The sequence below is a fragment of the Phyllostomus hastatus genome, unplaced genomic scaffold (assembly GCF_019186645.2).
Source record: "Phyllostomus hastatus isolate PE091 unplaced genomic scaffold, TTU_PhHast_1.1 phas_contig_86, whole genome shotgun sequence".
In the NCBI taxonomy this organism is placed as follows: domain Eukaryota; kingdom Metazoa; phylum Chordata; class Mammalia; order Chiroptera; family Phyllostomidae; genus Phyllostomus; species Phyllostomus hastatus.
This window is the reverse complement of record NW_025333977.1, coordinates 69,343,004-69,359,277: the sequence shown is the minus strand read 5'-3', so window position 1 is coordinate 69,359,277 and position 16,274 is coordinate 69,343,004. Positions and strand designations below refer to the sequence as shown.

Sequence of the window (16,274 nt, the reverse complement as noted above, 5' to 3'; positions counted from 1 at the left end):
AATTTATAACAGCAAGACAAATTGGCCTACCTTTGATGCTTCTAATGAAAAGAGATTATGTCAGTTGAGCTCATAGTCGGTTTTAATAATGCACTGATTATTAATTTTAGTCATCCCTATAAATCATGAAACTATCAGTAATGCTTTGCTTTTAGTTTGTAATAATATTTCTTTAAAAATCTGAAAAAACTCAAGCATACAGAAAAGTATGGAAAATACAATGAAAATTTGTAAAATCTTTATTTACTGTATATACTGGAAAATATTTTTAAGTAAAATATTAGAGATGCAGTTGAAGCCCCTTATGCATCTCTTCTTTAACCTGCTCTCTATCCTTCCCACCCCAGAAATAACCATCTTTAATTTGGCATGTTTCATCCCCATGCATGTTTTATACTTTTTAAAATATGTATATATGTTGCTGAACAATATATACTATTGCTTTGCATATTTATAAACCTTGTATAAATAGCATATTGAATGTATCTTTCTAAAACATGCTTTTACATCCTATATTCTTCCTTGTTCCATTTTACTGTAGCTTATGTATTTTGATAGCTATATAGCATTTCATTATATGACTAGTACACAATTTACTCACCCATTTTACTCTGGATAGATAAATAGTTTACATTTTTCAGTATTAGAAAAACTGTTGCTATGAACATTCTTGTACATATTTTTTCTTGTGTTCACTTTTCTAGGGAATATTCTTTGGACATTGGAGTAGAATTTCTAGAATATAGAATGTGTATGTTCTCAACATTACTAGGGATTATCGCTCTCCTAAATGAAGTGCTCATTTATAGCAGAGTAGGAGAGTTCTCATTGCTCCATATTTTCATCGACACTTTTTATTAATGAATTTATAATTTTTTCCAATTTGATAAATGACATTTTAAATTTTTCCCCTGTTACTATTAGTGAGGTCGGCATGCTTTTCTGTGTTCAGAGGCCATTTAGGTTTCTTTATAAGTTGCTTGTTTTCATGGTCTTTGCCCCTTTTTCTTTTGTACTGGTTGCCTTTTTCTTACAGATTTGTAAGAATTAATTACATATTCTATAAATTACTGTTTTGTTGATTAAATGTTTTGCTATTATCTTTTCTAGTATGCATCTTGCATTTTCACTTCACGGTGTCTATTATGGTATAGTTTTTGTTTATTTTTTTAGTCCTCACTGAGGATATATTTATTGTTTCCAGGAAGAGAGGAGGGGATGGGGAGAGAGAGGAAACAAACATCGATGTCAGAGAAATATTGATCGGTTTTCTCCTCTATGTGCCTGGGCTGGGAACCAAGCCCAGAACCTTGGCATGTGCCCTGACCAGGAATTTAACCTGCCATCTTTCAGTTTATGGGATGACACTCCAACCAACCAAGCCACATTGAAGTTTTAAATTTTAATTTAGTCAAATTTAATCAATTTTTAACATTTAAAAAAATAATTTGTACTGGAGCCCTGGTTGGTTTGACTCAGTGAATTGAGCACCAGCCTGTGAACCAAAGGGTTGCTGGTTCGATTCCCAGTCAGGGCACACGCTTGGGTTACAGGCCAGGTCCCAGGTGTGGGGCACGTGAGAGGCAACCACACATTGATATTTCTCTCCCTTTCTTTCTCCCTCCCTTCCCTTCAGTCTAAAAGTAAAATAAATAATTAAATAAATAATTAAATAATTTGTACCAGAAACTAAAACTTGAACTGTGACTTATAAAAGAGTAGTTAAAAACCATGCACTCAGGAACCATACTGCCTGAGTTCAAATACTTAACTCCATTAGTTATTGGCTATAAAACTTTGGGCACATTAGTTAATCTTCTGTGCATCAGTTTTCTCATCTGTAAAATGAAGATGATAATGGTATGCTTGTAACCTAAAGTTGCTGTGACAATTAAATATCAACACATGTCAAAAGTTTGCAACATGGCTGGTACACAATTATACTCAACAAGAAGTATCTATTATTAATATTATTAATTTATTTTTATTCTTAAAAAAATATAGAGTGAACCTATGTTCCCTTTACAGTTCAAGGGAAAACTCAAGAGGAGAAGCAAGTTTATTTAATTATCTCTTTTAATAAATGAGATGTGAGGCATGATTACAGGAGAAAAATGACTTTGTGTTTTTGCTGGGTTCTCTGTTTAAGAAGTGATTTTTCTCACCAGCCTCAGCTTTCAGGCACCACTTGGGAGACCTGAGGGTCAGGTCTTGAGGACTCCGCAGCAAGCCAGCTAGGCCTCCATTCATCCCTCATCTCATCCTTCAGCAAGCGTGTATGGAAGCATATATGGAAGTTGGTTATTTATGGTGTGGCTTTCTTATTTTTCTTAATACAAATGACACACTTTTACTCAAAGGGTTTAGGGGAGTAGTTTCTAAAACTGGGGTCATGAGAAATGCACTGAGCTAGACAGATCTCAAAGGAAAAGAAGTATCAGCTGTGGGACTTATTAAGACACTGACCCTCTCTGACCCCAGCATCCTGATCTGTGAAGTGGGGGAGAGGGAGATATCTATGACCCCTTTGCCTATGATACGTAGCAATTTCTGCCACTCTGCCTTTCTCCTAGCATAGGTTGTCAGCAGTATATTTAGAAGAGATGGATTTGTGAGTCTGAATCTTATAAGAAATCCACAAAAATCAAAATACTACATGTGGATATGCTGTAAACCTGTGTCTGATGATTTCCACCAGGGGAGAGATTATAGCTAAAAAACACAGTGCTTAAGGAAAAAATCCCCAGTAATAATTTTCAGCTGAGAATTGCTTTATAGCCTCATCATTATCAGGCTGTAAAAGCAGAACTCAAAGGATTTTATTGTCTTATATGCTTATTATTTACATGTTTTATTTGTCAGTAACACACCAACTGTCAGTTGATACTAGTGAGCCACTTCACCTTGAAGTTATATTATCCTGGAGAAATTTAAAACAGTCACTTTCAAAATTTCAACAAGTCACATACTGTATTTGTTCTATAACTCATGCTCTTCTTGCTTCCTTCATCTAACATTTAGTGTATTAAACATTGGAGATAGAAAAATGGTGGTGGTGGTGTTGATGGTGGTGGGGGGGATGGTAATAAGGAGGATAGCTGATACTTATGACCTCTTATTATGGTGCCAGGCATTCTTCTGAGCATTTGACATATATTAATGCATTCTAGTCTCACAACAACCCTATGAGATAGGAAACATTATCTGCATTTATAGCAAAGAAGTGGAAGCACAGATAACTTACTGAAGGTTGCACAGCTACTAAGTGGTAAAACTAGGATTTGGATCTAGGCAACCTAGCTCCAGAACCTGCACTCTTAAAAATCATGCCGTGATGCCATTATGCTATACTGCAAAGACAAATGGTTACAGATTCCTTGTCTGAAAAGAGTCTATAGCCTTGCTGAAGTGACTGCTTATCAACAGTACAGATGAACAATGATCTTTGACCATAGCTATTACTGATTCTTCTTAAGGTAGCTATAGAAAGATTCATTTATCTGAGAAAACTGAAGGCATAGAAGAGGTATATTCTGTGAAGGGTGAAAGTGGAGGATGTGTGGGAGATACATGTGGTCTGTCCAGAAAGTATCCAGTGATGCACTATGATAAAGAGAGGCATTTATTGAAGAAGATACAAGAAACATTGTACATAGGACAGTGGTACCTCAGTCCCCTTCAAAGGAGGCATCTTGGGACCTCACACAGTTCTCCCAATCGCCATTACCTGCCCTGTCATATTTTCCTGAATCTCATTAATGGTCTGAAATTTCTTGCCTTTCAAAGGTGACTTTAGTTTTGGGAAAAGCCAGAAGTCACAGGGCACCATATCTGAACTGTAGGAGGTCTAAGTCATCTGAGTGATTTGATGTTTTCCCAAAACCACTGCAGGAGACAGGATGCATGAGTGGGCACATTGTCGTGATGAAGTTGCCAACCACCAGTTGTCCATAGCTGCAGCCTTCTGAATCATCTGAATAGTTTCCGTGGAGGAATGTTCAAGCTTAACGCAAAATTTGATGCAGATTTCATTGCTCTACTTGCTCAGTCATTTTGAATGTGATGGCTACACAGTACACATGCTCACTCAACAGTGTCTACCACCCCCACTGTCTAATACAGTGAAGTTGTCATTGTCTACTTCCATCCACACTCTTTGGCTGCCAGGTTACATAGAAGTTCCACAAACTGTTCTCGTTATATTAACAATGGTTAGACTTTTTCCAGACAGACCTTATAAATAGAAAACCTTATAATGTATATGTTTATGTATTTATAAATTATGTTAATAAACTATCATATACAATATATGATGTGTACTCTATGAGACTATGTATATAATGTACCTTATGAAAACATTTGAAGAATCAGAGGGAAAAATATTAATTAAAAATAATAAGTTATTTGATTATTTTTCTCTTACCCCACTGGATTGTCTTGAACACTCCAGAAAGACCCTTGCTTGGCTTGTAGGAATAATGGAAGATTGTTAACATAGATTAGATATATTTAAAACAAGTAAGTATTATATGCCACTTTAGTTGTAGATATGTTTGCATATGAAGGACAGGTCTATTTAGTCTTCTAGTCAATATTATTAATCTTCATTTATGTCTCTTAGGGAGTATCTGACCTGGTGCATCATACCTACTGGGAAAGTTACCTGCAGCCATTTTTGGAAAACTGTAGTTTTACCACACCTACAGTTTCATGTTTCTATAAAAATCTAATGAAAGTCTAATTTAAAGGAGGAGATAAAGTATATTTGGTTCTTTACTTCTTTCAGTATCCTAGGATTATATGTTTACTTGTATTATTAATATTATGCATCACTGCACTTTCCTCTTACCCACATACACTCACATGTGGAACAGTAGCACACTGACAAGAATCATCTTGTGTTCTGCTGCTAATCACTAAGTATTTCTCTGCCATCATTCATTTTAACCATGGTATTCCTTCCAGAATATCAAGGTAATGTTAACTCTATTTAGCAGAGTCTGCTAAGCTTTGCTCATAAGTAATGCCCTTTGAGTTCAAGACAACTCTGAACTGCTGCAGAAAATTGAATGGAACTCCATAGATCCTAGGTTCCCGTGCCCACTCTTAAAGTGGGTTAAGTGAAATCTGCTAGGAGAGCACAAGTCATTTGCCAGTGATGATATGTATGAGTGATTTAAAAAGGAATAACCTGAAATATTTTTATACTGTGTTTATTCTTTTTAAACTGATTAGAGTTTTTCTGAGACCACCAATCCTTTTGAGGGGTGGGATAGTAGTATGAACACTCTTGTTGGCATGCACTTTGGATTTGTGAACAGACCTATCATGTGCAGACCTCTGATCTACTGAGTAGGTGTGTCTCTGCATATTTACAGTGGTGGAGTTTCCTGGCCCTTCTGCCAACAACCACAAAATGATCAGTAATGAGAAGTAATTACGTATCTAGAGGAAGAAAACAAAGACATGAATTTCATGACACTCTTATGCTTTGTATTATCAGTTACTTCATTGTTTCTCTTGGCAAATTTTTAATACATCTGTGCTTTGCCCAGAGGTGCATACTGAGGAAAAGAAAAATTTTGTAATAGCAACAGTGGTTTGAGATTTTCAGGTTACACATGCACAAAAAAAAAAGGAATGGAAAGTTGCTTTTGTTTAAACCAAATAATAACACCTTACTCCTTTCATAAAGTGCCGGCAATGACATAATGCCTGATGGTTTTGCAAGGAGAAAAACTGCTTAGTTGTCAGTTTAACACAGTCTGATGTGTTTTTTACCAGTAACTGCATAGCCATAGAATGGCAGCCTCCAGGAATGTAAAAGAGTGATAAACTGGGAATCAGGAAACCTGGCTTCTGATCCCCACTCTTCATTTAATTAGCCAAGCTCCAGGTTGTCACTTATAAAATGAGGATATTAGGTTAAGTTGACCCCGCGAGGTCATTTATAATTGCGCAAGGATCGGGGTTTTTTCCACTGACCTCTAGTGTGTCCCTCATCCCTTACGGATCCCCTAACTGCAGGATTTGGACTTGGGACTGAGCGATCTCTGAGGTCCTGGTACTTCCCACTTTAGAATTCTGTGATTCTCTGTTGTCTAGTCTCTATGGATACAAATAGAGTGCAGTTGGCCCTGAGGAGCAGATTCTGCTTTGTTTTTCTTTGTGGTGACCTCAGTCAGTTTTTGGGGGGTTTAAGCTGATTGAAATTGTGGTGGGTCCATGCTGGAGAAGGACTAGTGAAGAAATTGCAATTATTTACTTAATTTAGTTAACAGGAATTGGCTAAATGTAAATAGCAGCCTATTCTACATACTGCCTTCCCTCAACACACAACTGAACCACCCAACTCTTTACTATAAAAGTTAAATTTTCTTAATCATTCTTTATCAACCATATGTATCAAAAATTGCTTATTCTTCATAATTGGGTGCTGTTTAGACATAATTTAGTTTGCATGTTCTTGTTTATTTTCCTGTTAGAATGGTGGAAAGGAGGATATTTTGTTGATATAAAGGAACTTCAAAAGGCCTCTAAGAAAAAAAAATGTTTTTTGATCTTGATCATTTACTATATGATACTGAGATAGCCAGTCAAACTTACTCTGATTCAAGAAGAAAAATAATAATGACAGCTTTCATGTATTCAGTACTTACCAATATAGCTCTTTCCTAAATGCTTTCCTTTGCATTTCATCTCACAAACACTTACTTATCCTCATTTTGCAGACAAGGAAACTGAGCCTTGTAGCTATTAAGTAACCTGGTGAAGGTCATGCTGCTAGAAAATGGCAAAGCTGGGTCCTAACCTGGGCTCCAGAGTCCAATGAATCATTATGTCATATCTACTTAGGGTCTCATAAGAAGGCAAACATAGTAAAGGAAAAGTCCTGATTCAAAGTTATTAATCAACAAACACGTATGAAACATAAACACTTGACAAATGTCTAGGTCAAGTATAGTGCTCTGCAATTTATACTGGCTTATTTTCATCTCTGGACTTATCTCCCATTTATTGATATGGGTGCAGTTAATTCTAGGTCCCCAGAATTACTCACAAATCTGAATAACATAAATTCACCACTCACTGGCCCTTTCAGTAATTTGTCCATTCAGTAAAGGTGTTTTGTTTTCATGCATTATTTATGTACAGAAATGTATTTGAATGGATTGTTATTCTCTAATGTGATTTTCTCCACTACTTTGCTGGCATCATGAGTGTGGCAAGAGACATACCATGATGGAAAGGGTATGAGATTGTGAAATCAGGTGGAACTGCACTTAAATTGGGGTTCCAAGTATATTAGCTCTGTGGCCTTGGACAAGTTCCTAAACCCCCCTGAGCCTTTAGATGTAAAATGGAGATAATAGTACCTGATAGAAGATTTAGAGTTCACACTGTGTGAGTACAGGGCCCCTGTTGTTCATATTTATATCCGCAGCATCTGACAGAGTTGGACCTCACTAGGCATTCATTGAATGACTGAATCATGCAGTCCTTAGCAGAGCTGGTTGGCTCTGAGTAGGAACTGCCTCATGGTAAAAATGATTCATCTGTGAACCACTGACGAGAGATTTAGAAAAATGGTGCTGAGAATCTAATAATAAAAGTAGCTACCTCTCTTACCACATGCCAGACACTGTTTTAAGTGCTTTGTGTGTATTATCTTATTTAATATTAAAAAGTTTTAGCTTAAAAAAGCTTGCTAAGGATAAATTAAGGGTAGTGACTCTGGTAGGAGATATCAAAGACAAAGAAATTAATACCACTCTCAGGGTGGTCATCCTGGTGCCTACACAAAGTTCAGAGAGTGTGTGTGGGAGAGCACACATACATGTGCTGGTGGCAAGTGAGACTAGGTCCCCAAAACTTAATAGAAATCTCCAGGTAATGTCACTGAAGTTTGAAAACCTTTGATCATGTATGCCCTCACCTTCTGTGCTTCCTCATCCCAAGCTTCCCACATACAACCTCACGTGCCTAAAATGAGCTGAACACCCACTACACTACTTTTTATTTTACACTTTTAACAATCATTAGTCCTGTCTTTTTTTAATCTGTGTGAGATTTTATAAAGCGGTGTTGTTTAAACTTGGTTTAGTAGGAGATTTCGGGGGCAAATTGTTTTGATGGCAAGATGGCTGCATGATGCAGAGCCGGTCTGTGCTAACTGTAGGTCACTCCTCACCAAGGAACAGAGCTGGAAGGGCTCAAGGCCTTAGGTTGAATGTGTTTAACGTCCATACTTTGCTGAATTTAGGGAGTAGGATGTCTGCTAGCTTTACATTTCCACTTGGATTTCCCCCTCTCTCTTTGTGGAACCATTAAGCTATAACCTAGTTCCCTAGAAGGGAAATGGAAAGAGATGTAGTAAGATTGTTGGGTTCTCAGCAGAGCTGGTCGAGCCCTTAATATTAACTGTCTCATGGTAAATGTGATTCATCTATGAAAATACTGACTATAAATAGATGTTAACAGTGCTAGTTGCAAACCAGCCAGGTTGTGCTTGCATAGCCACATTTGGGAAAAAAATCCTGTGGAGTATTTTATTTGGTTTCTCTTAAAGTAAAAAAAAAAATAAAAATTTTGTTTCCTTTTATTGCCCTAGTCACCCACATTTGAAGCCACTAAATACAGCCAACTGCAGTAAAGCCATCTGATGGCCAAAAACAGATACACTGACAACCAGATAACCTAATTTAGCAATGGCCGCCTTTATCTTTTTCTTCCATTTTCAGTAAAAGTCACTGAAACATTTTCTTAATGGTGTTTTTCCTTGTAGGGAACGCATGGGTAGCTCTTCAAAGAAGGTAATGAAACTTGAGAATGGGCGATTTGGGTTTGTATTCCAAAGGATTCTGAGTCCTAAGAGAATGTCAAAGTTACAGAAAGAGAAAAATAAAATAATCTAATCAAGTGTAGAAGGCAGTGTCGTAGTCATCTCATCCACCCCCCACCTACCAGACAGTCAGCATTTTCTGTGATCACCTGCTCCATAGTGACACAATTCTAAGTGTCTGAAAATGCTTCCTTGTAAACTGAAATCCAGCTCCCAGGAACTTCATTCATTTATCCTGCTTCCACCCCCAGAGCTTAATCAAACAAGTCTACTCCTCTTGCCACATTGTAGTCCTTCAATGGAAGGGCTCTATTTTTGTACTTTTCTAGATGAAACACTCTCAGCTTCTCCAACCACTCCTCACACCACCTGGTTTAGACTGTCACTCAACAGACAATGTCACACACACATTTGATTATACCCCATTAGACCTATTCTTGATTAGCCATGGTGTTTCTTAAAGAATACATGGAGTTAGACAAAGTTTTCCAGAAATTAAACCCAGCAAAAGCAGTGAAGTAGTCACAGGATATATTGATGGGAGATCTCAGTAGCTCTTCTGATTTCAATTTCAGTTGGAATTTTAAGTATAGATCTAGAAACTTGAAAGTAAGCATTTAATGAAGATTTATTCCAGTTTTTCACGTCAGTGCTTGCAATACCTTTCATATGTATTTTGCTTGATACATCAGTAGATAGGTAATCATTTGCCCTATGTTCAAGATAAACTTGAGATTCAGAAAGTGTAAGTAACTTTGGCTAATAAACCTTGGAACAGAGATGAAAAATTAGGTTTTCTGATGCCTGTTTCTTTCCAGGTTCATGTTAATCAAAAACTCATACTTTTGTGTGTCCATGGCTTGAATGTTTTCTTTGGTTACTTGTCCACTAAGTGCTGTAGGTGAGAGAAGCTGGTAGGCTGTAGATACAGAATAAACAGCCTGCCAATGAGGTCTGATAGAGCACACTTACATCAGGGCCTTTCTTAGCTGTGTGTTTTGAAGAAAGGACAAAAAGAAATGTAAGAATCTCAGTATATAAATAGTTGATTTATCTGAGTTTTCCATTACAAATCAGTGGCTCTTTAAAGATTCTTTTCTCATCTAAGGTTAACACGGGACTGGGAATGTTTTCCAGATCTTTGTGGAATACAACAGAAAAAGAAAATTATTTTCATATAGTCCAAGATAGCTTTAAATTCATTTTTAAATGCCATATTCCCAGCACTAGATCAGAGCTCTTGAAAAATCATGATTCTTTTAACAGTTTTCAAACTACATCACTTTTCATATTTCTTCCAATTCTGCTTTCTGGTTTTTCTTAGAAGTACGGTGATACTGAGCCAGTCACTTAACCTTTCTATTCTCTTTGAATTTTTGTCCCTTCAGCTCTTGGAACCAACTTCGTTCAATCTCCTTACTCTGCAGCTGAGGCCCAGCGCAGTTAACTGAAGTGCCCATGGTCATACCCTGAACCACCTCCAGAACTCAGATCTCTTGCCTACAGCTCTGTTGCTATTTTCCAAAGCAACACTGCATGTTCATAGGCCAGCCCGTTTATTCCAGCTCTAGAAAGATGTGAATCCTGAAAAATAGAAATGCACCTTTCAGAGCACCCTCACTCTTCCACAGAATTTTAACTTTCTCTACCTCTTCCTTACCCATTAATCTCCCTGAGCATTTTTAGGCCTCCTCTAGACACACCCGACATAATGAAGAGCTCAGAGGTGAGTAAGAGATTCACAGGTCAAGAGTTTCCATCTACATATTACAACGTGACATCGTTCCTTTCTCTTTTATCTAAGGACCTGTGAGTAGAATAAATAGATGTGTGTTACAGAGAAAACATTGCAACTGGTAAAGTCTCTGGGGTGTGCTAGACCTTGTAGCCATTTTACTCCTTTCCCAGAATCTCTGGTATACTTAGTTTAGACTCAGTTTAACAGGGGAAAATTTGACTCCTTGCCTCCAGGCATATAAGTCAGGTCTGACACATTTATACTTTCTTTTTTTTTTTTCACATTTTTTATTGTTGCTCAAGTACAGTTGTCTCCATTTTCCCCCTTCCACTCCCCCCACCCCAGCCATCACCACTTCCCACCCTTGGTCCTACCCCTCTTTGGTTTTGTCCATGACACATTTATACTTTCTCTTATTAGAGGAAAAGAGGGAAACCAGGAAAGCTCCAATTATCTGTCAGATAATATGATTCACAATTTCTGTTCTTTATATCTTTTTTTAAATTCAGACACATAGAGTTGGTATTATTATCCTTATTTTACAGAAGAAATACTGAGGTGTTGAGCATCATTATGTCGGGTGTGTCTAGAGGAGGCCTAAAACTTAGTGTGGTAGATATACCAGTTCATGACTAAATACAAAATACCAGGGAATACTATAAAAAAATGAGCAGTATACACAGTGTTTTGGGAACATTTGAAATGAAATGACTAACTTTGCCAAAGAGATTAGTGTAAGCACCTCAAGGATAAGTTGGCCCTTGGAGGATAAGGAACAGTGCAGGTAGATAGCAAACACGATGTGTGGTGAATGTGAAATTGTCTCTGTGGCTGAAGCACTGCAGGTGTTCATTGGTGAAAGATGAGTATAGAAAAGTACACTGTGGGTGTGGCTAAAGCTGTCATCACAGTGTTGTTTAAACTGGTGAAGATGAAACAACCAAGTGTCCAATAATGGAAAATAATTACATAAATTATGGACTATCTCTATGCTAGCCAATTAGGCAGCAAGTAGGAGTCGAGTATTCAAAGAATATTTAATTATTATAGGGAAATATTCTCAATATATAATAAGTTAAAAACTACACAAATTAAGCTAATTTATTGTCATATTGCTTTCACATTTTGAGGGCTTTTCCAGAGGAGAGAAGATGACAAGTGAGATAAAGCCTTGCAAGTCGTCAGCAAGGTAGTGAAGGTTGCCTTGGCAGTAGCTATTGACTGTCTATGGAGTATGAGGAAGGAAGACCAAGGAAATTTGAATATGGACTGTGTATTAGATGATAGTAAGAAGTTGTTGTTAATTTTGTTAGATGTGTTAGTGGCATTGCATTTATGTTAGAGAATGTCCTTTTTATTTTTCTAGATATATAAAGAAATGTCTAAGTGTAAAATGACATGATGTCTTGAGATTTACTTTTAAATATTCCAGAAAAAATAAAGGCAGAGGATAGAAGAGAAACAAGTAATAAGGATTGTTGAAGATGGGTGATGGGCACATGAGCTTTGTTACATTATTTTTTCTATTTTCTGTATAGTTAGAAATGGTGATAATAAAAGATTTTAAATGAAAGTACTAGGGGCAAAATATTGGGTATGTAAACATTTTAAGAAGCAGTTCTCTTTAAAAAGGGGAGTGGGGAGCAGTGCAAGGTAGAGAAAAGAAGAAGGAAGGCCACCAATGCTCGAGTCTCCAGCAGAGACACAGAAGCAAAAGACTGAGCTATGTCCCAGGAGCCAAATGATTACAAGGAGCAGAAAGCTGCTTTGACCTTACTTTAACAACATTGCCACTAAGAACAGCTTTGGAACTCCACTTTTGGAGTTTTCTGTTTTGGAATATCCCTCAGCATGGCAAAATCTGGTCCATTGAAGGTGAATTTGACTTCTGACAACAGGGAAAAGTTCCTTGGAACCAAGTCTAGTGAATCAAGTAAGAGTTTGGGTCAGCTGATACTAGTTCTAGTCAAAGAATCAGTTGTGACCTTAAAATAATGGGATTGGATTTGTATGTGGCCTTAAAGGGGTTTTGAAGACGTTTCCAAAATCTGTCAGCCAGGACACATTTTCTAAATAAGTTTCATAAGAGAAAACTTTCGACACAATGACACATTTGGATTTATAACTTACGGCTTTTTGTTTTGTTTTTAATATTTCATTTACATTAGTTACATGTCAAAATCCTGGTATCCTGAAACTTCTGATTGTTCTCTAGAATCCTAGCGTGAGCAGAAAAAGTAGGAAACAGCATGGTATACGGCAGAGTTGAAAGAGCGCAGGCTCCAAAGCTGGCCAGGCTGAGTTATAGCCCTGCCTCCCTCTCTACATGCTGTCCAATTTGGGGCAAGTTACTTCATTTCCTCAAGACTCAGTGTCTTTCAGGGTTGTTGGGAGGCTTCAGGATCTTACATATGAATGCTATGCTCAGTGCCAAGTGATATGGCAAGTGGCAAGTGATAGGAACACGTAATTCATCTTGTTGAGATATCATGATACAATTTTATCTCTTGGTTCATCAGACATGCCATCCCTCTTGGGGCATCAAATGAGATAAGAAAATAACTAATGAATGTTGCCTTTTAAATCATGAGGAGAGTATATTACTCAGCCTTACATCACTGAAGGGGGAGCTCTTTTAGTCAGTGCTAAACCTGTATTTTCAGAGAGTATTATTTTGTGCCTTGCCAAGATGGAGATTGGCAAGCTGAAGGCACTGGACTTTTGCCAGCAATCAGTGCCTATTGTTTAGCAGAGAGGTGATAGGGGACTATGATCCTGCCAGTTTGGAGGGATTTAACATGAAGTGACTGACCTCTTGGTCCAAACTGGCCATGACTGTTCTGAACAAGATGACTAAGTCTGGTGGCTCAAATGGGTTTACTCACACAGGCTCTGGCTGATGTGCCCCTTCCACCAACCAAGACTTTTAAAATCTTCTCTAACACAACAATGGCACACAACTTGCTGTCTTCCTGGCCAGACACCGTGTGCGCTAAGGCCCATTAAATGCACTATTCCCTTTGTTACTGAAAACGACTTTATCAGGCAAATACTATAATTTGCACTTTATGGAAAATCGATAGTCCACATGGCCTAAGCTGCAGAACTGGTAAGTGACAGAGCAGGAGTTCCAGATGGCTCCAGAGACCACCCAGACTTCACAAGCCCACATTCTGCTGCCTGAGTTCTTCTCATTAGGAATAATGATTTGTTTAAAGATGGGAGAGACATATTCTCGACACTCATAGTACAGCTTTGACTACGTCAGAAAAGTTGAAAAAGCCACAGTCCTCCCACCAAAGACCTGCATTATGAAGTGGTAAGAGAAGAGAACATAGATAGCACCAGGGAGAAAGAAAATATGTAGGCTTCATCAAATCTGAAATTAGGGCACAGTGTGAATTAAAGTCATGCTCTTTCACTGCTGTCTACCGTTCAACTCATTCTAGGTGGTAGGGAGAGGGTTATTATAAAGCAGGAGGTCTGCTTAAATCAAAAAGCATCAAGGAGCATCATAAAGCATCAAGAAAACCACATGCAGCAGGGTGAACACTTGTCCTAGTAGTATGACTCTGGTTAGACCCTATGAGTTTGGGCCAAACTGTATCACGGTCCTTCAAACTGATATCTGGGCTCTCTTTATAGCCTCCTCTAAGAAGGGTGTACCAAACCCTTTCCAAAGCCCTTAGCCCCATTGAGCTCTATGAAGAAGCACATTTCCAGTACTTTTTAATTAGGGGAGACCCCTTCTGAGTCCCATTGAGATCTGTACCTCCAGAGACCATGGGACTGGGATCGATTGAGCTAGGGTGTTCTACCCACTGTGTGTGGTTCCACATAGCCCTTTGTTAGAAAGCGCCCAAGGCAGCCAAGAGTGCGTGTTGACCAAGGAGGGCAGTGACTGCTGCTAGGAGCTGTAAGTAAATAAATGGATGTCAGAAGCTTACAATTAAGGGAGTTGGGGGAAGGGAACAAAGAATCATTACCCTCCCTTGAGCATGTTGCTTTGGATGTTTTGTTAATGATTGTGAAGCATTTACACACAGACTAAACTAAGCTCTTTGTGTTCTTTGCAAGGTGGAGAGCTTGCCAAGTCAATTTTAGCATGCAAAGCTCAGAAAATTATTCTTTTGGCATTTAGGGGCCACCCTTGTTTTTGCTGGGGTTGGGAATGGGCAGTCTGTTGACACAGGAAGGTTTTATAAGGGAAAAACAAGGGCAACTTTACCCCTTACTTTATAGGGGGGAAAAACAGTCAGAGTTCCCATGTCCTTGCCTCTCATGCTAAACCTCTGTCACAGAGCCAACAGAAGAAAGCCTCCGGCTCAGAAATGCCTCACACACTTTGGTGCCCACAGCGTGTGACTACTTCATGGATGTTTTCATTTCCTCTGTCTAGCACCTCCCCATGAAATTGTGTGTTTCTTTAATGAGTGTGTGCGTGCAGATGGTTGGTAGCCATATTTATATCGATAACCATTGGAGAGAGAACGTTCTTGAGAATATGGCCTTGGTCCATTACATAATACATGCTTTGCAGCAGTCGTTTTCAACCTGTGAACGGGAACACCTAGGAGCTTTTATACTTGTCAATAGGCCTTCCCGTCCATATTCCAAAAGCAATATAAAAAACTTCCCTTGCCGGCTTGGCTCAGTGGGTTTAACATAGCCAAAGATCACTGGTTTGATTCCCAGTCAGGACACATGCCTGGGTCATGGGTCTCATCCCCGGCTGGGGGACACACGAGAGGCAGCCAGTGGATGTTTCTCTCACAATCAATGTTCCTCTCTCTCTTTTTCCCTCCCTTCCCCTTTCTCTAAAGTACATAAATTGTTTTAATAAACTAAGGATGTAAGGTATCTTTAGAATAGTTATGGATATGGTCGTGATTGATACCATACAAGGTATTTACATGATTTCTGAGTTTGTTTTAGGCTTTTGTGGTTATATCTTTTTTCAGTCTGTGGATAGGAAAATTTACAACTACCATCAGTGGGGAATTAGGAAACTTTTTGTTATGGAAAAGGAGTTTTCATCCTGGAAAGGATGGGTAAACAGTGTCTGAAGGTCTTTGTTGTAGCTAAACACAAGACTCCTGTTCCCTTGTTATTGAACCTTTCAGTGCTGTTTCCTGATGCAAATAGTTTCACGTCTGGATGAGAATTCCCTAATGGTTGCAGTTGCAGCTGAGGAGTGGGCTGAAGACATTTGACCTTTAAGACTGTCATCTTAAAAACTAAAGGATGCATTTTTTTTATTTGTGTCATAAAGGACCTCCTGTATCTACCCTACTGTCTTCAGTGAAAGTTAACGTACACACCCTAATTACTTTCAGGTGAAAAACGATTGCAGTTTTACTTGGTCATGGCTACATGTTGAGGTCTGGATCCAGAATATTCTTATTTTCAGCCCTTAGTGGAGTCCATTTCTTCTAGCACATTGGCTATAATTTTTAAAATAGAAGTCTGCTGGCTCTATAACATAAAGCCCCAAATTGACAAGCATACACACTTTCCCCTTCTGAGGCGTGTGAGCAAGGTCATTGCACAGGTGCTAACACTTGCCTGCCTTCTGACGTGTTTTGTTATTATTGTAAATGATAACAAATGATAACTTTAAAAAATAAAACATTTCCCTTTTTGTTATTATTGTGTTGTCAACATTTCTCTTTTTTAAAAAATTCCTAATTAAAA

The 16,274-nt window shown here is 38.2% G+C and overlaps 1 protein-coding gene across 3 annotated transcripts in view; it reads left to right on the top strand.

The window, feature by feature from the left end:
* Window positions 1-16,274, top strand: part of CMSS1 (cms1 ribosomal small subunit homolog) — a 382,394-nt gene that overhangs the window by 126,965 nt on the left and 239,155 nt on the right. The gene's annotated exons all lie outside the window — the stretch shown is intronic.